This window comes from Mesoplodon densirostris, chromosome 4, assembly GCF_025265405.1.
Source record: "Mesoplodon densirostris isolate mMesDen1 chromosome 4, mMesDen1 primary haplotype, whole genome shotgun sequence".
Lineage (NCBI taxonomy): Eukaryota > Metazoa > Chordata > Mammalia > Artiodactyla > Ziphiidae > Mesoplodon > Mesoplodon densirostris.
In genome coordinates this window covers 73,061,650-73,085,692 of record NC_082664.1, presented here as the reverse complement: position 1 = coordinate 73,085,692, position 24,043 = coordinate 73,061,650, and positions in this window count along the sequence as shown.

The window sequence follows — 24,043 nt, the reverse complement described above, 5'->3', positions numbered from 1 at the left end:
GAGCTGACTTAATGGACTGAAGAAATAACTACTGGTTAAGAAACTAGAGATTTTCTCAGAGCAGATGTGGTGCTAGTATTGTACTTCCTTGCTTTCCTTCACATTACAAACCAAAATGACTTCTATTAAGTGAGTCCTTATAAATGCTTACTGCATTAATATACTGTAATTCATCCTAAATTATCTTGTTATTCTTATATTTTCATTTAAACTTAGTGAGTTCTTCGGGAAGAAAACAGGAAAGAAATTCTGTCTAAGAGCTATGGGATATGGTGGCACAGGGCAGATTTATCTCCATTTATAGGTGTTCAATAAGACCTCATGGGTTGAATTTACCCAAAGTAACCCCCACTGTATCTTTCTAATAGTGTTGATATAGTTGACTATATATCTTTTTAAATTTTTTCCTTTATTGACAAATGAGCAGAATATATATATTTCACTTATTTTGTGAACAAAGATGAGCTATACTATGCAGAGGAAAACATAGATATAAAGAAGCATACAGTCTAACTTCAGCGTTAGATAAACAACCCAGAGGCCCAGAGATTTGGCACAATATCTGAGGCTTCTCTGAGAAGATCTGAGATCACAGCATTTCTTCTTATTAGAAAAGATCTAGCATTTATAGAAAGTGCCATTTAAAAGACTGTGTAGCTCAGAGGGGGAAAAAAGCAATATTCTGGTAGGCTGCCTTTTGAAGCAATAAACACCTTTTATGTCATTTAATAATAGCTTGGATAGGTTTGAAGAACTTTGTGTCAGGTACTCTGAAAACAAGGAATATAAGTTTGGTGAACTCTTTCAGTCATTTGAATTTTAAATCAACCAGTCACAGTGTCTTAAAGCAGCTTATTTGATTCATTTAAACCTGTGGTTACACTAGGAATACAACTCCCAGGTCTATTGTTGTTTCACCTATAGTTGATGTGGAAGATTGATATACACTACTGTTTTCTCCTTTCTAGGGCATGTAGCAAACCAATATGTGATTTTATGCAAAAAAAGGCTTATGCTTTTCCTGTTTATAATCGACAATATAAGCCATTTTAAAATAAAACAGAGATTGTGACCCCAGCTGAACTCGAGACCAGAGACTGGCAAGTTTTTGTTTGGGTCACAAATGGTTGAACAGTTTTTAGTGTATGCTTAGAATATGTGATTTAACTCTTAATCTACAGAGTCTGGTCAGGTAGAAATTTCTTTACAACTTTTAAAAACTGTGTTTCTCATATTTTGATTAATTTGAGAAATTATTTCTGTTAAATTGCCCCCAGAGTGAAAGTTGAAAATTATATTCACCTAACCTATCTTCCAATGGTTTTGGTTGCTGCATAATAAATAGGCCATCTCCTCCCTCCCTGTCTCAGCCTGCTCTTCATTTTTTTCTTATTTTTTACATATTTTTGAAATAATTTTTTTCATGATATAGATTCTTTGCCTGAGAAATCCTAAGTATATCAATCAAGCTTCATGCAGTGGTAATGTGATACATAAACCATCTCATAGGCTATATTTAGTATTTTTAATGTATTTTTCTTTACAATAATCAAACTAATTTTATTTGAAAATATTCAGGTTGGTCTTTAAATTCAGGCTGGAGGTGAAAGTCTGGATACATGAGATCACCATTAGATTTTCAGGTTAACTGTCACCAGGAATGCTCAGATATTATTTAGCCCATAACCTTATTGGATCAAGCTGAACTCTAAAAAACAATCTTACAGTAGAAAATAAATAGGTGGAATTTTGCTTTATTTAAGATGATTATAGATATATTTGAAATGTCCTTTTAACAAAATAGGTCAATGACTAATATCAACACCTCACCTCATTTCCTTCCCCATAAAGTTAACTAGAGATAATTCATTTGTATTTGTATGGGCAGAATACATAATATCTTATACATTGGTCTTGAATTTGATTCTTTTTTTCTTTTCTTTCTTCTACCAAATTAACATTCAGCAACTAAAAGAGTAAGACTCTTGTCCAATTACAACTGAGTTAAGAAGGGCTGAGATGTAATAAATAAAACTTTCATATTAGTATCTCACCTAAGAAAAAGTAAGAATATGTGAATCTGATACTGGAAGATATATATATATATATATTTTTTAGTCTCTGCTTTACAACAAAGTGAATCAGTCATACATATACATCTGTTCCCACATCCCCTCCCTCCTGTGTCTCCCTCCCTCCCACCCTCCCCATCCCACCCCTCCAGGCGGCCACAAAGCACCGAGCTGATCCCCCCGTGCCACGCGGCCACCCCCTACCATCCATCCACCCCATGCCCGGCAGTGTATACACGTCCATGCCTCTCCCCCACCCTGTCACAGCCCCCCCCATATCCCCAAGCCCACCCCCAGTAGGTCTGTGTCTCTATTCCTGTTTTACCCCTAAGTTCTTCATGACATTTTTTTTTCTTAAATTCCATATATATGTGTTAGCATAGGTATTTGTCTTTCTCTTTCTGACTTACTTTGCTCTGTATGACAGACTCTAGGTCTATCCACCTCATTACAAATAGCTCAGTTTCGTTTCCTTTTATGGCTGAGTAATATTCCATTGTATATATGTGCCACATCTTCTTTATCCATTCATCCGATGATGGACACTTGGAAGATAATAAAGACGAGTTAGAGTGTTTGTATATGTTTATGTTTTTTGCAAACACAAGTGATTAATAATTTTTGGGGCCTCCCTGGTGGCGCAGTGGTTGAGAGTCCGCCTGCCGATGCAGGGGATACGGGTTCGTGCCCCGGTCTGGGAGGATCCCATATGCCGCGGAGCGGCTGGGCCCGTGAGCCATGGCCACTGAGCCTGCGCATCCGGAGCCTGTGCTCCGCAACGGGAGAGGCCACAACAGTGAGAGGCCCGCATACCGCAAAAAAAAAAAATTTTTTTGAAGTATATTTCTATATCAGTATGTAGCTTCATAGGGCTGGGAGGATTTTGAAAGGATACCTGATATATTGTTATAGAGAACATGACCACACCTAAATTATCATACAATGTCTTGGATAATTCAGAACCAGTGGGCTCTGAAATGAGATTTGAATCTCAGGTCTGTCACTCATCAGCTGTGGGTCTCAATAGCCATTTAATATTTTTGGACCTTATCTCACCATCTATGAAAAGGACATAATTCTAGGGAAGTTGTGAAGATTATGTAAAATAATCCATTTAAATTGTCTGACCTACAAATACACTCAGTAAATAATAGCTATTATTTTTGTTGGGGTAACATATCTTATATAAATGCCTTAGGAAAGTAGGATCCCTACTTTATTTACTCAAGCTAAAATACTTTTTGGGCTTCCCTGGTGGCACAGTGGTTGAGAGTCCACCTGCCGATGCAGGGGACATGTGTTCGTGCCCCAGTCCGGGAAGACCCCACATGCCGCAGAGCGGCTGGGCCCATGAGCCATGGCCACTGAGGTTGCACGTCCGGAGCCTGTGCTCTGCAACGGGAGAGACCACAACAGTGAGAGGCCCACGTATCGCAAAAAAAAAAAAAAAAATACTTTTTGATGTCTAGCTTAAATTATATTTACATAGTTTAGGTCAATATCCTTTGTATGTCAAAATTAAAGCCACTTTTATATATATTTATTTTCTCATCTTCCTATATAAAAGTTATCACTCCTCCTTACATTCAAATTTTTATTATTCTACTTCTGTATCCTTCACAAAACTTGACTTGTTGCAGTTTTAATTTTTGTGAAGGGGAACTCACTTAATTGAAATGTTTTGGCCCTAAACAGTAGTAAAACAGAAAGAATAGAAGGGCTTTCTGCCCATACTTAACAGGCCAGGTGATTTGCACCAACTCTTTTATGAAAAAAGGAAAGATGTTGGGTAAAATATTTTAAACATATATATATTTTTAACACCAAGGTACTGAGAAGATGTCATAAGTTACCAGGCAATAGTCTAAAAAGAAATTGGAGTTTAGATAGGTAAGTGGACCACTGGAGATTTACTGAACCCATGAAACTGAGATTAGCATTTGATTGCCTTTCAGGACAAAAGTGAAAGGGATCAAAGCTTAAGGGCAAGAAAAGTCTATCAGGCAACACTTTATACATGAAATTGGAGCTCTAAAAGACTATACTTTCCAGGGCAAGGATGAAGCAAAATAAACCTGCCTCCTCTTCACAGAGAATTAGAATATTATAGAAATTGTAACCACAAACCTATTAATTTACAAATATGCAGTCAAAATTAGTATCACCTAAATGTACTCAAAATTCTTGAACCATAAATTCAGTTTAAAATGAGCCCAGACTAATAGTACTCTCAGGTCTGTGGCAGAAACAACATGAATCATCTCTAGAGGAATGAAGTTCATGCTTGGCCTTAGTAATTTCCATGAAAAAATTTCTGGGGGAAATTATAAAATCACAGGCAAAAAAAATACACATGTCAATAAGGCACAGTGAGTTAGAAATCAGCAAAAACAATAGATAGCAGAATCAGAATCATAAATCTTCAAATTTTGAAATTATCAATGTGGATTATAAATGAGCAATAGTTATTATATTTAGAAAGATAAAAGGTCATTTGAAAATATTTATAGAAAAATAAATTTTACAGTGTGACCTGAAAATACAATAAGTGAAATAAAAAACCCAGCATACGTATTTAAGGGCATATTGGACACAGACAAAAAGAGGATTTATGAATTGGAAGACAGATCAGGAGAAATCATTTCAAAAGAAGTATAGAGAAGTAAAGGTCAGAAAGAAATATGAGAAAGGATAAGAAACATGGAGGATAGAGTGAAAGATTTAATCAATTAGGTAGAATGAGAGAGCAGTAAAAATGTGGCAGTAAATATTTGATCACATATTCCCTGGAAATGTCTAAAAACTGATAGAAGTCACTGATAGATATAAAAGTCCAGAGGATCTCAAGCCAAAGAAATATAAAGAAATTCATACCTAGATATACTGTTGTGAAAATACAGGTACAAAACATCAAGATGGGGAAAAAAAAATACAGATGAGCTTTAAAGGAGAAGCAGCTGCTTTCCCAACAATAATGTAAGCTAGAAGACAGTAAAATGATTTCTATAATCTTCTGATAGAAAATAATTATCTGTGTAATTCTCTATACCCAGCAAAAGTACCTTAAAAGGATGAAAGTAAAATAAACAATCAGCACCCCCCCAAAAAAACCCCAGCTATTTTCTTGTCGAGTTAATGTTTATCTACACTTTTGATAGGGGCATATTTTTATTATAAAAGTATTTAAAGTATGCCTGATTTAAATTCTGCTATCATTCAAAGATGTGGAAGTCTGTCTTTCATCATCATCGAAATTAGTGGGATACAATCACAGTCATTGTAAGCTGAATTAGTTAATAATATTCTTCTAAAGAGAAATAAGATTCTAGAGATTTGCTACTTGTCTTGACACCTGCATATCCCCATGGAATGTTCCTGTGATTCCTCTGGTTGGTCTATAAGCTATTTTAGGAATAACAGTGAAATAAAGATCATATACTCATCTCTGTATAGGCCAGTAAACTTAATGTTCTTTTATGACCATGGACACTCAATAACACCCAGAGCATGTTGTCAAACAGAGAGAAAGGAATGAGAGTATAAATACATCAGAATGAACATGTAACCACCATGGAAAAATTTACTTTAAAAGGATGATTGTGCTGACAGTAAAGAATCATTCATAATTCATTAGATCAAGGGACTAAGTGGAAAAAACCAGCACCAGAAAAAAACCAGCACCTTAGAAGACCAAGCTCTTTCTGATATTAAATCCATATGACCTTGGACACAGTTATCCTCAGTTTTCACATTCAGTGATCCAAAATGGAATATTGTAAATAGAAAATGTCCTATAGCACCTTCAGATTCTCTCACATAGGTACTTTCATTGCTACACAAAATATTAAATTTATCTTACAGAGTCTGAAAGTGCATCAAAGACAGTAACAAGGAAAGGGGGGAAATCTGTGAGTTTCAGAGGTTTCCTCTGAGACTTGTAAAATATGCATTAGAAGTGAGCAACTTAAGCACCATGAATTTTATTAACAACCCCAAAGTTATCCTGAGCCTTATATTTTAGCTGATTTACATTCATGCTGTCTTCAGGGGACAATAATGAGTTCAGTCTTGCTTATATCTTGGTTTAGGTTGTATGGCACATGCAGGAAAAGTTGCTTAGTTAAAGTAATATAAGCAGAACACTAAATTATTATTTTATAATTTGCTCTCTACTTCTAAAGAAAAATAGTTAGCCAAATGTAATATTTTTATAGAGTTTTCCCAAGCTGATATCTTCCTATTAAACTTTTCTTACTTTTTAACTCTGGTCTGTGCTTCCTCCAGATTATCTTCATAATTATCCTTTCTCTCATCTTTTACTTTCCCACATAATCAAAAGATTACCAAATGGTAAACCTGTATCAATTCATTTTTATTTGATCTATATCTATATCTATCATCCATCTACCTTAAGATTATATCTTCATAATACCACTGCTTAAAGAAAAAAGCATATCAAACATGCTCATTGGCATTATATAGTGAAAAGTTTAGTTTCTTGGTGGATGTATCATATACATTTTATATATTTTTTCACTTATTTCTAGGAAGAATATCAAGCAAAACAAGAAACTCAATATTACACAAAGTAAACAGTCCCAATTTTCTCTTTATGTCCAATAGCACCTATTCCACTCACATGCAAAACAAACAAACAAACAAAAAACAAGAAGCCCTGCAAACCTGGCTTTGTTGCCTTACAACAGAGGAGACAAAGAATACTGTTGGGATCATATAGCACCTCCAGTTTGCAGTTGTTCAGCTGTCACTTTTTTTTAACTCAACCATCTTAGATTAATAATTTAATTTTCTCATCTCAGGTCCCATAGCAAATGATGTGATTCACACTGTGATGTGTCTCTAGTTGTTTTAGAATCCCAACTAAAATTTTCTTCAGTATTTTGCCTTGGACTTCCATGACTACTCATGTCATATTATTCTAAATATCCAGTGGTTAGGCCAGTAGGTAGGCATAAGAGAAGCCATTTATCGTATTTATTTATGGCAATACAGAAGCTATAACTAAGTAAATAATTTATAATTAATACAGGATTTTCTTTTTTCTAGTATGTTTATAAATACTGGTACAACATGGTTTGGAATTTTATCAAAGATGATTGAAAGCAACACATAGAATCTGCAGTGTTTAGAATTCCATCTATCTAAAACCTGTGTCTTTTGAGATACATCTTTCAGTCTGATTTTACAACTGATTTGATAATGTTCTCAAAACCAAAATTTATGATTCTGGCTACAGCTTTATCCAAGAGCTTAAATAATACTGTCATATAATCCAACAAAAATAGTAGAAGTGATATGTATGATGATTTATTGAAATCTCCCCTGTAACTGGTGATCAATATTGAAATATTAATGTTAGTTGAATGCTTATCATGTGCCAAATATTCTAGGAAGCACTTTATATTCATTATCTCATTTAATGTCAGTAATCCCAATAGTACCATTAATATTCCTTTGTACTAATTAGGAAAATGCTATTTAAAGTGGTTAAAGACCTTGCCCAAAGATAATGTATCAGCTACTTAGTACTAGCGACTGAATTTGAATTTGTCTGATTTCAGAGTTTATGTTTTTATCCTGTATACTATTCTCTCAACAAGTTGTTGAGTGTGCTGGAATGGGTTTACATATCAGATCTGACTAAGACAATGTAGGTTTTTAAGTTCATTTAATAGTAAGTGAAGCTGTTATTTCTCAAAGCGTGTTCTCTTGTTCTCCTCTGAAATTATACAGTGTTCACCACATCTCAAATCATGACATCTTTGGTTGGCCTCTTAGAAATTGTCAGCATCTTTGCCACATGGTTGGAGGCCAGATATCAGTTTGTCACCATATAATGTATTCTCGCTATTTGGTTGGGAGCATAGAGCAGGTGCTTGGAAATCCTGCTGTCATCCATTCTCCACACATGACTGGTCCACGTTCAGCTGAATTATGGTGAATATCACTTGAGAACTGCTGTAGTGGCTACACTCCAAAACGTGACTATAATCTTGCCTATGATTTGATATTCAGCAGAGCACCTAGATGAAATTATTAAAACCACTCAAGAGATCAGATATGCTCGTATTATCTCTGTCTTATCATCTTATAATACTTTATACATCAACATAGTTCTGAAAAAGTTAAGCATGATTTGAGATTGGAACACAGTTAAGTACCTATTTGATGGTTTGTTGTTAAACACTGTACTTTTTATATATAATTTCTGATGTTTTTAATCTGCGTTAGAGTTCCGAAACTCACACTGAAATTGACTACAGAGTTTTATGTAAACAGACTTTTAAGAGACAATTTTCATTAATTCAGAATATTTACATTAAGCTCACAAAGGATAAAAGTTTACCTTGCTTTAGATGTTTTAGATAAAATTAAGATGTAAAAATTTAAAAATTAAAGAAGTCCTAGTTACACTGAAAAATAATTTCTTTTAACATTTCTTTAAAAACATATATGAACATCTAATAAATGACTTGATTGAAATATATTTATTGCAACATTCCTGTTGCAATAAATACATTTGTACATATATTGTACATAGCAGATAAGACTGTATGTAGGTTCTGGAAACTTCATGCCAAGGTAGAGATTTTTAGATCAATAGCAAAAATCAAGATGTAGATGGATTTTGATATATTTAAGAGGCAAGTGTGCCTTGAAATGAAATATGCTGTATGAAGAAAGTGTACTTTAACTTATACAAGAGGGAAACTTTTTTTGTTTCCAAAGCTCAGGTTTGAATTTGATTCTGTTCATTTACTTCCCAGCAGGTGTCTCTATATAGCAGCTTTACTCAGAAAGAACAAGAAGACAAAACTAATTGTACAAAAAGGAAAATAATGAAGCAAGTAGAGAAATGAACTGATTATAGAGTATGACAACAATATAAAGTGAAAATACTTTAAAGATATGTGCTATCCATCAGTAGTTACATAGAATATTTTGGTTTATTCCTTGATTTTGTTTAAGCAACTTTTTCAAAAGAAACCTAGAGAAAGCCATTAAAGCAGTTTATATTATGTACAACCTAAATACAAATACAGACATACTCTATCAGGGTATTAATTGGCATTTTGGCATCTTGATCTGATAACTTCTTCATCATTGTGGATGAAACATAAAAGAAGTATGCTGAAATCTTTGCTATGATCATAAACAGTTATTTAAAATTGATAGTGGGCAGTATAGAGATTAAAAAGTGGAAAGATGTAATGTAATATTATACAAAGATGTAATTTTTCTAGTTTTCCTTAATCAATGGATTACAAAAGTTACTTTGTTCTACTTAGAATGAGATGTGAAAGAATGAACATTTTTAATGCTTAATTATCAATATTTAAGCTTTTTTCACCAAACAAAATCTGTACTTTGATGGATCTCAGTTAAATTTCTATTCTAATCTAGATAGAATAAAGAAATTTTACTTTACATATAAAATGAATTAAGCACTATCCTACCTTTTTATTGTAATAGCAGATTTAATGCACCACAACATTCTGAGATGAATAACTAACGATATCAATACATATTTAAAATTTCAAATATTATTAACTAAATAGTTTTTAAACTAAACTTAAATTTTAGCATGTAGTTTCTATTGCCCAGCAAGTAAAAATTCACAGTTAAAAAATGTATGAAAATAATAAATATATATCATGATAAAAACATAAGTATAAAATATATTAATTCCATAAAAAGGTTAAAATAGGTAAACTTTCTGACTGGATTGATATCAGAGACAAAGTTTTATACATATATATATATATATATATATATATATATATTTTTTTTTTTTTTTTTTTTTTTTTTTTGCCGTACGCGGGCCTCTCACTGTTGGTGGCCTCTCCCATTGCGGAGCACAGGCTCCGGACGTGCAGGCTCAGCGGCCATGGCTCACGGGCGTAGCCGCTCCATGGCATGTGGGATCTTCCCGGACCGGGGCATGAACCTGTGTCCCCTGCATTGGCAGGCGGACTCTCAACCACTGCGCCACGAGGGAAGCCCTGTTTTCTATATTTTTATATCAGAATTTTTAATATGTGAGCAGAAATTTTAATACCTTGGAACCAAGTATGTTATAAAAATATGTGAGTATTTTGGACAATTAGATAAAAGCTGTAGAATAATTATACTCAATTAGGTCTCAATTATCCTTTCACTCTGATGTTTTATTTCTTTTACCCTTACTGATTTAAAGAAGAGATATATTGATCTATAAGGCCACTAAAGACATCTTGCAGGCTGCTACTGTACTTTCATAAAGGGATAGAACTTTTCTAAGATTACTTAGGTAATCTACTTAGGCAATCTCTTTGAAAATTATCAGATAATATCTTCTGGTTTAAGATATTAGAATGAAAATTCATTTGCCACTTTTTACTTCCAAAGTCTCTTTTGAATGATAAAAACAGAATTACAAAAGCAAATTAATAATGAGAAGCCAGAAAGTAATGAGCAGATTGGGAAATTTGAGAATTCTTGGGAAAGGAGAATGAACACAGTTTTGTCTTGTTTTTAAGAAATCAGACTATTCTGATTCCATATACTAAGTTATATTCCAAGAATAAACATGATTTTGTCCAAGGGAACCAAAGAGAAACTCCAAGTTCTGAGTCAACAAATTAAAACAAGTGGGTCATAAGACAACAATAATGGAGTCCATGAGAAAAAGGGGTTTCATTTGTCTTGTTCACTTCTGTAACTCCTGAATCTAGAATTGTGCTTGATACATAAATCACTTAATTCAGCATACAGAATTTTAATTCTGGTAGGGAAAGGAGAGCCATGTTCCTTTTGTGATTATTTTTTTCTCTTGATGCCTGACCAAGATGGAGAGTACTACAATCTCAACCTTATTACACTCTCAGGCTCCATATTCCCCTCTAGGAATCTTCCCAAGGCATAGGCCCATCTAGAGTTGGCTTCTAGGGCCTCATAAGAACAAATTGTTAAATTTTTAGGAATTTTGCCAGGCGGTTTTTAATACAACCATTATTTAAAATTCTATATATAAACTTCACTTAAATAAATTATATTAAAAACAGGGAAATAAATACTCAAAATTTATTACTCCCTAATTATCTTACTACATTTTACTATAATTTATGCTTTTGAGATTATTTACATCTATCTGTATGGAGGAAAAGCTACATAATTGTGTGGTTCTGGGCATCTCTTCCCAATTCTGTGTTCAGTGCTTGAAACTGACCATGGTAAGACTATGTACACTGTAGAATAAAAAAAAAAAAAAGCTTCAAATAAGGCCCCTCCACCCCACACCAGGAGACCTAATTTTTAAGTATTTACCATTATACCACTACATAAAGTCCACTTTTTGTTTGTTTGTTTGTTTGTTTTTGCGGTACGCGGGCCTCTCACTGTTGTGGCCTCTCCTGTTGCAGAGCACAGGTTCCAGACGCGCAGGCTCAGTGGCCATGGCTCACGGGCCTAGCCGCTCCGCCGCATATGGGATCTTCCCGGACCGGGGCAAGAACCCGTGTCCCCTGCATCGGCAGGAGGACTCTCAACCACTGCACCACCAGGGAAGCCCCATAAAGTCCACTTTTTAAAAAAATTTGAGATTTGTCCTCAGGCTTTCATCAGAGGATAAATATAATGTACCTAACAATTTTTATTTTGACAGATTTCATACCTATAGCAAAGTAGAGAGAATGATAGAATAAGTAAGCTGTATACTCTTTATCTCATTTCACTGACTATTAATATTTTGTCAGAGTTGCTCAAGGTTGCTCTTTCTGCATGCATCCCATACATACCTCCACCCCCACCCCTCTGAACCATTTGAAAAAAAATTACTGATGTATCATGGGAATTCTCCTATATAACCATAAAAATTAAGTAATTTAACCCATCTCATACCCAAGAAATAAAATCTTTGTAATAACATTATCTCATATTCATTCTATACTTCTGCTCAAAAGATGTCTAAAATTTTTTTTATAGCTCTGATATAGATCCAACCAAGGGTCACCTGCTACATCTAGTAATCATGTCTCTTTGATCTTCTTTAATCTAGATCTCTACCCCTACCTCTTTATATTTCTTTATTTGGTCTTTCATGATATTGACCTTTTTAAAGGGCTTAGGCTAGTCATTATGTTGAATTTCACATTATCTGAATTTGTTTGATTGTTTCCTCATGATTAGATAATATGGTCTGTTTCACACTGCATTGTATTGTATGAGTTTGTTCCATTATATGTTAAATTTAATTTGGTTAAGGAGGTAACCACAGTGCCATTCACTGTAAAGTGCTCTTTTCTCCCAAAAGAATAAATATGTGGAGTAATATTTTGAGACTGTCTAAATATCTTGTTCCTATAAACTTTAACCCAGTAGTTTTAACATCTATTTATGCTCTTTGTCTGAGTCAATATTATTGTGATTACCTATACAATTATATATTAAATTCTGTTTAATGTTTCCGAGTTATGAGAATTATTTGACAAATAAAACAAGTGACAATTATAATAATAATCAAGAATGAAAATTTTATAAATCATAACAATATAAAGTTAATACACATAACACAAATTTGAGGTCAGTAAGTGGAGAAAGAATACAATTCTAATGACCTCAGTCTTCATAGAAAAGAGTCAATTATATCAAACATTGCTGTCAAAATTATTTTAAGTACATTATCTGAAATCATATAGGCAGATTCTACAGCAAGATTTCTCAATAGCAGAACTGTTTATTTTTGGATGGGATGATTCTCTGTTATGAGGGGCTATCCTATGCATTGCAAGATGTTTAACAGCATCCCTGGTCTCTACCAATTAGATGCAGTAGCACCCTCCAATTGTCACAACCAAAAATGTCCCAGATTGCCAAATGTTCCCTGGAGGTCAAAATTGCCCTTGTTCAGAACACTGTACTTTATGATATAAATTTATCTATCAACCCAGAAAGGAGGAATGAGAAGCAGAAGTTATTGTAACTGTATCATGTCATTGGTTACAGCACAAAATCAGTATACCATCGCCTAATTATCATAAATTAAGAAATAATTTTAATTTATGTATCAATAATGAAGACAAATAGAACTATTAAAATACAAACCTTCCCCATATTTTTTTCTAGAAAGAGGACGAATTAGAGAAAAGGATATTTTCCTCTACGTTTGATTTTTTTCTGTACTGTTTAATATTTTTCTTCACATGAGCATATATCATGGCTTTAGTAAGTTAAGCTAGGATAGGTGTGAATATACAAATAAATGAATGAATATCAGAGATCAACAATTAATTCTTCAGTACATGACAAGGAAATTAATTGTCTCTCTCTTATTTCACATAGTTTCTTAATCACAGTTGACCCTTGAACAGCATGGGTTTGAACTGCTAGGGTCTACTTAAACTTGGATTTTCTTTGTAGTAAATAATACAGTACTATACAATCAGCATGTTGGTTGAATTTGTGAATGTGAAATCTTGGATACAGAGGGCCAACTATAAATTATACTCAGATTTTTGACTGCAGGGTTGGCATGTCTAAATCCTTTCCATGTTGTTCAATGGTTAATGGCTACCTCCTCTTGTCTTCTTCACTGGCCTGGAGCCCTCTGGTTCCACACTGCTGTTGCAAAAATCAGTTGCTAAGAAAACATTATTTACTCTAAGCTAAGTAAATAATTATTATTTCCTCTTATCGCACTGTACCTTCACTCTTTTTTAGTCCACTACATAGGGATAGAACATATAGAATATTGAGAATTGATGGAAAAGGAGGGAAGAGATCTGGTTCTCCTTTTAAATTTGTCACTAATTGATTAGATTTTTGAAACTTCAATAGGTCACTTACATTCCTGGATCCCTGAGAGCTTGTGTTTAAACTAAATGCAACTAAATAAAATACCTAGAAATAAACTTAAGCAATGAGTTAAAAGAGCTATACTCTGAAAAGTAGAAAACATTGATGACAGAAATTGAAGATGACCCAAAGAAATGGAAAGTTATACCATGCTCTTGGATTGAAGAATGAATATTGTTAACACTGGCATACCACCGAAAACAATCTATAGATTTAATGCAATCCCTATGAAAATACCCATGACATTTTTAATAGAACTAGAATAAAAAACACTAAAATTTACATAGCACCACAAAAGACCCCAAATTGCCAAAGTAATCTTGAGAAAAAAGAATAAAGCTGGAGATATCACACTCCCTGACTTCAGACTATCCTACAAAACTACAGCAATCAAACAGTACAGTACTGACACAAAAACAGACACATAGATAAATGGAACAGAATAGAGAGCCCAGAAATAAACCCACACACCTATGGTCAATTAATCTATGACAAAGAAGGCAAGAATATACAATGGAGAAAAGACAGTCTTTTTAACAATTGATGCTAGGAAAACTGGACAGCTGTATGTAAAACAATGACATTTGAACATTTCCTTTCACCATATAAAAAATAAAATCAAAATGGATTAAAGACCTAAATGTAAGACCTGGAACCATGAAACTCCTAGAAGAGAACATAGGCAGAACACACTTTGATATGAGTTGTAGCAATATTTTTGGATCTGCCTCCTAAAGCAAAAGAAATAAAAGCAAAAATAAACAAACTGGACCTAATTAAAATTAAAAGCTTTTGCACAGCAAAGAAAACACTAAAATGAAAAGGCAACATACAGAATGGGAGAAAATATTTGCAAATGATATGACTGATAAGGGGTTAATAAAAAATATAAAAACAGTGCATATGACTCAATATAAAAAAAACAAACAACCCAATCAAAAAAATGGGCAGAAAACCTGAATAGACATTTTTCCAGAGGAGACATACAATGGCTAACAGGCACATGAAAAACTGCTGAACATCACTATTAGAGAAATTCAAATCAAAACCACAGTGAGATATCCCCTCAAACCTTTCAGAATGGCTGTCATCTAAATGTCTACAAGTAACAAATGTTAGAGAGGATGTAGAGAAAAGGGAACCCTTGTTCATTATTGGTGGGATGTACACTGGGGCAGCCACTGTGGAAAACAGTGTGGAGGTTCCTCAAGAATTCTGAAAATAGAACTACTATATGATCCAGCAATTCTGCTCCTGGATGTGTGTGTATATATATGCATATGTGCACATATACATATATATGTGTATATATGCATATATACATGTGTATGTGTATATATATATATATATATATATATCTGTATATCTGGAAAAAACAAAAATCCTAATTTTAAAAGATACATGCACCCCAAAGTTTATAGCAGCACTATTTAAAATAGCCAAGTTATGGCAGCAACCCACGTTTCCATCAACAGATGAATAAAGATGTGATATATATATATATGGAACTCAGCCATAAAAAATAATAAAATTCTGCCATTTGCGGTGACATGAATGAACCTAGAGAATATTATACTGAGTGAAATAAGTCAGATAAAGACAAATATGTATATTATCACTTATTTATGGAATCTAAAATATAAAACAAACAAATATAGCAAAAGAGAAACACACACAGAAATGGAAAACAAACTAGTGGTTAACAGTGGGGAGAAGGAAAAGGGAGGGGCATTATAGAGTTATGGGATTAAGAGATACAAACTACTATGTATAAAATAGATAAGCAACAAGGATATATTCTACAGCACAGGGAATTATGGCCATTACTTAGTAATAACTTTTAATGCAGTATAATCCATAAAAACAGTGAATCACTATGTTGTATACCTGAAACTAATATAATATTGTAAATCAACTATACTTCCATTAAAAAAAAGTGAATTCTACAAGTTGGTAAAAAAATAAAGTCAACTGATTAGATGACCCAATTCTCTAACAGCTCTAAAATTTTTAATTTCTTGGAAAATGGGAAGCAATATTCTCTTTACTCCTAAAATCTATTATATTTAAATGGATGAAAAAAATACTATTTTTGCAGAAAACAAATCTTGAAGAATTGCAGTGCAGGAAGCTTAATGTTTTCCTGTGTTAGCCTATTAAAATAGTGTTTTATGTAGCATAGACACACATATCTGTGTACCAAAAGTTTTTAAATAATGTTTACTTAGATAGATTTATTGGATTTGAATGAGCAGATTGGTGTACTTTACTTTTCAAAGAATATACCCAGTTTACAATTCTTTCTTCCTTACACTAAATCTCATTTCTGACAAGGGGTAGGTTCTGTTAACTTGACTTGAGACATAAAAATATGGTTATATTATTTTTCTGGCAATTATCTAAAAGATGAAAATTCTCTTCTCAAGTAGACATTTGAACTTTTTTCATGACATTTTGTAGAAGTAATTAGGAGATTATTTGCATGTATGAGAAGCCCCTTTTCTCACTGTATGGTCCTGTTTGAAATGTATTTAAAGGATGGCATAAATACAACAAGACAATACAAAAGAAAAGTTTGATAGATTTTATTTCATCAAAAAATATTCTGCTCTGTGAACACACATAAGAAAATGAAAAGAGAAGTGACAGTCTGAGGGAAAACATGTGCAAAACATATAAATGGCAATAGACTGGTATCCATAATATATAAAAAATCCAAAATACTTAATGAGGAATACTTAATAAGAATATTTGTAAAAAAAATAAACAACCAAAGGATTTGACAGGCATTTCACCAAAGAATGCATGGATGACAAATAAGCATATTAATAAGATGCTCAAAATAAGTAGTCATTGGGAAAGTACAAACTGAAACCATGAGATATAGTTATACCCCTATTAAGATGACTAACATAATACCAAGGGCTTGGAAGGATGCAAAGCTACTGGAAGTTTCATATACTGCTGATAAGAATACAAATGATATAACCATTTTAGCAAACAGTTTGGATGTTTCTCATAAAGTTAAACATCAACTTATCACATGATTCAGTAATTCTACTATGCTGTATTTACTCAAGATAAATGAAAACTTAGGGTCACACAAAAGCCTGTATGTAAATGGTTATAATGGTCTTATTTATTATTGTTAAAATTTGGGAAAACCTAAATGTCCCTTAACTGGTAAATGGATAAATAAATTATGACATATCTATACATAATGGAATATTACTCAGAAGTAAAAAAGGAACAAACTTTTTTTCTGACAGAAGCCAGACAGAAAAAAATTACAGTGTGATTGTATCTATAGGCATTCTGGAAAAGTAAATGATAGGAACAGAAAACACATCAGGGTTGGCATGAGCTAGGGTAGTAGGAGGGGTTGACTGTAACAGACATTAAGAGGAGTTGTTTCAGTGTGACAAAATTATTTTATATCTTGATCAAAATTCATACAATTGTACATCAAAAAGAGTGAAGTTTATTCTTGTAAATTTAAAATGAATAAAATAGTAACAATAACAACAATAATAAAAATCTAGATGAGAAACAATGCAAAAAATGAGTGACACAAAGGAGGGAAGTAATTTGTGGCATAGTGCAGATTATCTGTTGGAAATTTAGATCTCAGCTTAAATGTTCTCTCCTCAGAAAGATTTCCCTGACCATTGAGTGTAAAGTGTCTATGTGTCATTTTTTATTATAGCACTCTAATTTAGTTCCCTACCTTGTACTTATTTGTAATCTAATGTTTTCTCATTCGCTTATTTTTAAAATTATTTTTATTATCTGTATTCCTATTTTAGAAGTTAAGCTTCATAAAAGCAAGCACTTCTTCTGTCCTGTTCATAACTGTGAACCTAGAACTTAGAATAGCATCTGGTATAAAGGATCAATCAGTGTATACACACACACACACACACACACACACACATAGGTTAAATGCGTGAATGGGAATAAAGTCAGTTTTTGAACTTCAAGTCTAGAGAGCCAAATTTTTTAATCAGATGACCATATCATGTAATAAATATTGGTCAAAAGAAAATAAAAATAGAAGTGTCCAAAAAGCAGTAAGTATTTAATAAACGTTAATTTATTATTAATATTAATTGGTAAGTAAAATTATAAGGGATAAAATTAACTAAAATATTTAAATAGTAATTAGGAAAAAATAGACAAACTGTAAAGTATAAAAAAATTAAAAGCTCAAAGCCAAGTAAAGAAAAACACAGTTCAATTTAAAATCATCTCTAAGATGAAAGGAGGAAAAGCCTGTGGTTTTTTTGCATAATTTGGGCAACAGCCACGTCATATAGTTTGCACATTCTTAGAAGAAGAGCAACTAGCCTCAAGATTATCACCAAGAAAGGACTGCATATACGCTAGACAATACAGTTTAGGACACCAATCAGCTCTCCACATTAAAATGAAATATTATCATAAGGAGTTGGTTGCATATCTCTCATTTAAGAATAGGTGGTGGGCTTCCCTGGTGGCAGAGTGGTTGAGAGTCCGCCTGCTGATGCAGGGGACACGGGTTCATGCCCCGGTCCAGGAAGATCCCACATGCCATGGAGCGGCTGGGCCTGTGAGCCATGGCCGCTGAGCCTGCGCGTCCGGAGGCTGTGCTCCGCAACGGGAGAGGCCACAGCAGTGAGAAGCCCGAAGAATAGGTGGCAATGTAGGGCTACCGAGTCAGGAGTTATTTATTTATTTACTTGTGAAATTTTATTTTTTTTATTTTTAATTTTTTAAATCAACCGTAGTCACATATTTTACTTGACTTGGAGACAGAAATATTAGGAAATCTGATGTTTTGCCACCTATCATTTATTTTAAGCTTATTCTTTCCAAATCTTTTAGTTGTTGTTGTTGTTGTTTTTAACATCTTTATTGGAGTATAATTGCTTTACAATGGCGTATTAATTCCTGCTGTATAACAAAGTGAATCAGCTATACATATACATATATCCCCATATCCCCTCCCTATCTCACCCCTCTCGGTAGTCACAAAGCACGGAGGTGATCTCCCTGTGCTATGTGGCTGCTTCCCACTAGCGATCTATTTTACATCTATGTCAGGGCCACTCTCTCACTTCGTCCCAGGTTAAAGGGGGACTAAGAAACGTTTGGCTTGGGTTTTGTGTAAGGATGCAAATGTAAGCGTGCTTGTTTGAGAACATCTGGTTTTCTGTACATGGATTTTTTTTTCTCAATGACCTATCTCTATCAGTCTAATTATGAAATCACTGTAGAGAGCCGATTGATGTTTTGACCCCTCAACTATCAATGTCACTGCAAAGACTGGTTTTTAGATGCGATACCTGAGAGTTTATTCTCTGACGGTCCTGGTTAGTAAGTTGGGATCGTAGTGATCTTGAAAGAATACTGTTATAACTCTACTACTTCCAGGATTTCCGCTATTACTTTTTCCTAAGGATGAGGCTGTCGAGGATTAGGAGTTAGAGCAGAGGGTAGTTAATATAATTATTGTCACTTAACTGAATATGGAGATTGACTCATTTTAGTTTTTTTTAAAATCACTTTTAAGATCTAAATGAAACCAAAGGCAATCGAGAACACCTTGCACTGATATTAGAATATGGTCTGCTTTAAGTCCACCTTAAAAAGTCATTCATTTCCTCATCTCCTTATGCTTTCACTTATTCAGAGGCATTTGTAGGATGTCTGTGATGTAACTAGTCCTGTTCTGGGTACTTGTTCCCTGTTTTTTACTGGCCACTGAGGTCTTTGGAAACATGTATCAGCACTCTTGCCATGTACTTGTTATTCTCTTGATGTGACACTTTTAACAAGGCTTTGAGTGTCTATTCTTAAAAGATAATAATTTTGCAACAAGAGAAAATAACATGAAATGCTTTGCAAAGTTCTTAGATCAGTCTTTTTCTATGTAAAAAATAAAATGGGAGCTTAGGGATGGGACCGAAGGGCTTTCCCCCAAGAAAGTAGAGATGCTGGACCGTTTGAAAGGAGAAATCTCACTAGCAAAGAGTTAGAAAGTATATGGGTACTATCTGAATATAGGTTGGCATTATTTTAGAGTAGAAAATAAAGGAGATAGTTTCCTTAAGAAAGAGTTTGGTCTGTGTCTTGTGGTGTTTTAAAACATCAAGCTTAATAAGAACGAATCAGAACTAGGCCTGACCAAGAGTAGAAAGTTATCTGGCATTTTGACAATATTTAAGAATAATATCTGAAGATCCCACGATATCTCTACGAAAGAAAAGGCAAGACAAAGACAATGAACTATGCCTCAAGAATAATTCTTTATATCTCTTTATGTAAGAACTACTGAAGACAAGGGAAGAGTTTACTTTAGAACACAGGCAGGTCTCTTAGGACACTGAACAAAAATTTGGAGTAAAAAGTAAATTTTATAAAATATTTTGAACAGATTAACAAGGAACTTGATTAAAATTTTTTAAGAAAGCAAAGCAAAACAAACCATAAAAAGGAACATTGTTCATTATATTCATTCAGCAAAGAAGCCAAAACAATGACTCACATTTTGTGAGAGAAATATTTATTTTATATTTTTAAAAATAAAGAATTAAAATAAAAATTACTTGGGGGACAAAAACTAAAAACAAAAATAATATTCAAGAAAGAAATAACACCTAAGAATGCTTTAATAGGATTTCAAATTGTTAAAATTATACAGAGAAATTAGAAAACTTTGGGCTGTTTAATGAGCAGCCTATACACATTGTTATAACTGCTATGCATAATGTGAGCTAAATTATTCTTCTGTCTTAATATCATTGACCTCATTCCATAATATTAGCAATTATTACAATAGCAAGCATTTATGAAGTACTTTATATATGTGTGTGTGTGTGTGTGTGTGTGTGTGAGTTCTTTTATGAATAGCATGCCAGATATTCAAATGGCAAAGCCATCTTGGCAATTATATGGTTAAATTTGTGTTTCTTAACTAAAGATCAGAAGCTTTGGAACATTAATGGATGATATACTGTACATTACAGCATCATAGATGACTAATAAGCACAAGTTCAATTAAATTAAAGTGAATAAGATGGAATAAACAAAATACATGCCTAGTATATGTATGTATAAAGGGATTTATGTGTAAATTCTCCTAAAAACTAGGCATTTATCTTAACTTTACTTCTCACTTCATCATTTTCTTCTTTTACTGATTTTTTCTGTACTAAACTATTCTTTTATTCTCCATAAAACTAAGAAAACATGTGCATCAGCATATCCTACAACTGGTGGATTCTAAGAGTTAATTTATTGGCACATTTCATACAAAATTAATAAGAATAGAAGAGAAGTAAGAAGCTGAGTGTATTAAATTTTCCTATTAAGACTACCTGATTTTTTGTAGGCCTAGTCATATATCTCTTGGGAATAGAGCAGGGCATAAGGACATGTATTTATAGCTATTAAATATTTATATTTAAAAAAGAGAAAGTACTTCATAGAACCACTGTTAGAAATTTTAGAAATTGGAAGTTAAAAAAATAAAAAAAGAAACTTTAAGAAGCAAGAGTTTTTGTTTATGGTTTCAGTCTCCCAGGAGATAAATTAGATGTACTGTGGACCTATGGAAAGAATATTGAAACAGGAATCAGAAGGCGTTCTCAACCTTCCAGTGAACTACGGCAAGTCCTTAGTTAAGATACTATACTTCTCTAAGCCTCATAAGAATGATTATATCTACTCTGAGTATCTAAACTGGTTATTATGAATAACAATAATACAAATGAAAACATTTTGTACATTCTAAAGTACTATAGTATATTCACTGTAAACCAAGTGATAAAGGTGATTACACAGTTTTGCTAAGAGACTGGACTTACTGATCCAACTACAGCATTTGTAGTATCTACTCAGAGAAGCTAGAGGCAGTGTAATTAAGGGGGTGTATATCATTCTGTGGTCAAGGAGGGAAGCCAGAAGTCAAGGCCACAGAAGGCATAGGAAGCATCATTTCCAAACTGTGAGACAAAATTGTTAACAGGAAATTATTTATAGAGTCAAAAACCAAAGGAAACAGGAAAAAGACAAGAAATCTATGACCTATGGGAATGAATGGTTTGAAGGAGGCTGTTGACAATTGGAGGGCACAGAAGGCACTTTATTGTGCTTATTTTATGACCCTGAGTCTGGAGTCTGATGAATTAAAGGGGTAATACTGTTCTGGGTGACATTTGAGAGAGAACACCTCTAGGCAATAACTTTTCATATTAACCCTCATAAGGTTGGTGCCATTCTGTCCTTTACAGTATGAACAAGAGATATTATTACAAAGAAATGAAAGGGTATACCAACCTTGATATAGTTAACAGTTATAGCAATGTGGCCTATGAAACCTGTATTTTTTTGTTTTCAGACTCCTTGGGAGGGCATGGTCATATAGAGTTGCCCATAAAGTTAAAAATTATCTATATCCCACAATTGTTAATTTAAAACCTTATTCTTCAATGTTATAAGCCAATTAATTTAGTCTTATACTGCACCTGTTATATGAAAGCATAAAATCATCAAAAAAAACCAAACTCGTCTTTTTTCAGAATCCAATAACTATAAACTTAAACCACACAGGAGAGTTTTGTATTTTAATGCAATAAAAACATGTTTACAGTGATAGCTCTTACATGTTAAAATTATTGTTTTTTATTAATCATGTGAAAAAATTTTAAAAGCATTAAAGGAGGTAAAGAATTTCATCCTGCCTAGGTCCTGAAGGCTGTATAAAGGCAATAGTTGCTGCTCTCATACCAAAAGAACATTTTAAAATGTCAGTTCAAACTAGGAAAAACAAAGCACAAGACTGTGCTGATCAATTACTTCACAAATGATACTGAGAAATTGTCAGAGGTAGATGAAATCAAATCCAATATATTTTAATCCATTTTTTAATACTCAGGGTCATTGAAAACTGGTAAGTTATATATAGAATCATGGTGATTTCATAAGTCATTCATGAATATCTACATATTCACATTGCTTTATTCAGTAATTTATTGCTTAGTTAACCATATTTTCTTTTGTTAATGACATTTTGTGTATTCCATATAAACTGGAATCAAGTATATTGGTATAAATAGGAAGGGAAATGATTTTTGAACTCTTCTGGCTGTCACTTTTAGTACTTTGCCTTAATTTTGAAAAAAAAAGAAGAAAGGGAATTTGGCAACTAGTTTTACCCAGCTTGAGTGCTGGTCATGTTTCACTGGTGGTTTTATAATAGTAGGGTCTTAAAGGTCATCTGTCCATGCTTTAAAGTGAATTTTAAGGGTAACGCAGCCATCACATACAATATTTACTTTATGAAATTTTTATCTATTAATGAATCCTTACCTAAGGATAACTATGTCTTCTCATCTTTTTCCTTCATTACTGAACAGAGTGAAGTAACTATATTTATAAACAAAGTCAAAAAGTTTTATTAAGCTATGGATTTCTAAAAAAATATAAACAAAACTCACAGAAGAAAAACACTAATTTTATTTATAACTACAACCACTGCTATTGCCTAATTTGTCTTTTATCTCAACCCTGATGTCATTTCTTGCTTACCGTGAGATAATGAATAGCCTCATAGTTCTCGACCAATTGAATATGCTGAGGCTAATGAAAATTAATCATATATTTTAGATATGAAGAGAAGACTTTCTAACATATCTGCTATTAACTCTAGTTATTTTTTTCTAATAGTGTTCAAAATATTTTTGGCAAAAAATTAATCATGTTTAATCTTCATCTTAACTCTAAGAAAAAATCAGAAGTTAGTTGTAATCCTCAAAATATATCATATTTTTGAGCCTTATTGAATTAACCATTCTGTCTCTTCCCCTCTTCTTTGTATTAATAAAAGAAAACAGTAAAATAACACAAATTTATTTTTAATTTTGCACAGATTCATTTAAAAATTTTATTACTAGAAATTAACATAAAATAAAAGTGGAATTTTTGTGTAAAACTGTATGAATTTTAACTCATGTATATATTTGTCTAACAACCTCTGCTTTCAAGATATATATTTCCATTACTGTCAAAAATTCCTTTGTACTATTCCTTTGTAGCCACACACTTGCCCTCTCCTGATCATTGACAATCACTGATGT